The following is a 906-nucleotide window of genomic DNA, read 5'->3' as shown; positions in this document are numbered from 1 at the left end:
CGTGGGTTTCCTCCGGGTGCTCCGGTTTCCTCCCACAGTCCAAAGATGTGCAGGTCAGGTGAATTGGCCATGCTAAATTGCCCGTAGTGTTAGGTAAGGGGTAGATGTAGGGGTATGGGTGGGTTACACTTCGGCGGGGCGGTGTGGACTTGTTGGGCCGAAGGGCCTGTTTCCACACTGTAAGTAATCTAATCTAAGCTAAAGGTTTAACATATCAGGAATGTTTGAGGACACTTTAGAAGGATAGAACATAGAACAATACAGCGCAGAACAGGCCCTTTGGCCCTCGATATTGCGCCGACCTGTGAACTAATCCAAGCACATCCCCCTACACTATCCCATCATCATCCGTGTGCTTATCCAAGGATTGTTTAAATCTCCCTATTGTGGTTGAGTTGACTACATTGGTAAGTAGGGCATTCCACACCCTTACCACTCTCTGAGTAAAGAACCTGCCTCTGACATCTGTCTTAAATCTATCACCCCTCAATTTGTAGTTATGTCCCCTCGTACACGCTGATGTCATCATCCTAGGATAAAGACTCTCACTGTCTACCCTATCTAATCCTCTGATCATCTTGTATGTCTCTATCAAATCCCCCCCTTAACCTTCTTCTCTCCAATGAGAACAGACCCTAGTCCCTCAACCTTTCCTCATAAGACCTTCCCTCCAGACCAGGCAACATCCTGGTAAATCTCCTCTGCACCTTTTCCAATGCTTCCACATCCTTTCTGTCATGGGGTGACCAGAACTGTACACAATATTAACATTTTGTATAGTTGCAGCATTACAATACTGCTCCGGAACTCAATCCCTCTCCCAATGAAACCTAACGCACTGTATGCCTCCTTAACAGCACTATCCACCTTGGTGACAACTTTCAGGGATCTACGTACATGGACTCC

The sequence above is a fragment of the Chiloscyllium plagiosum genome, chromosome 7 (genome assembly GCF_004010195.1).
Source record: "Chiloscyllium plagiosum isolate BGI_BamShark_2017 chromosome 7, ASM401019v2, whole genome shotgun sequence".
Classification (NCBI taxonomy): Eukaryota; Metazoa; Chordata; class Chondrichthyes; order Orectolobiformes; family Hemiscylliidae; genus Chiloscyllium; species Chiloscyllium plagiosum.
The sequence above is the reverse complement of the archived record's forward strand: the minus strand, read 5'-3'. Positions refer to the sequence as shown.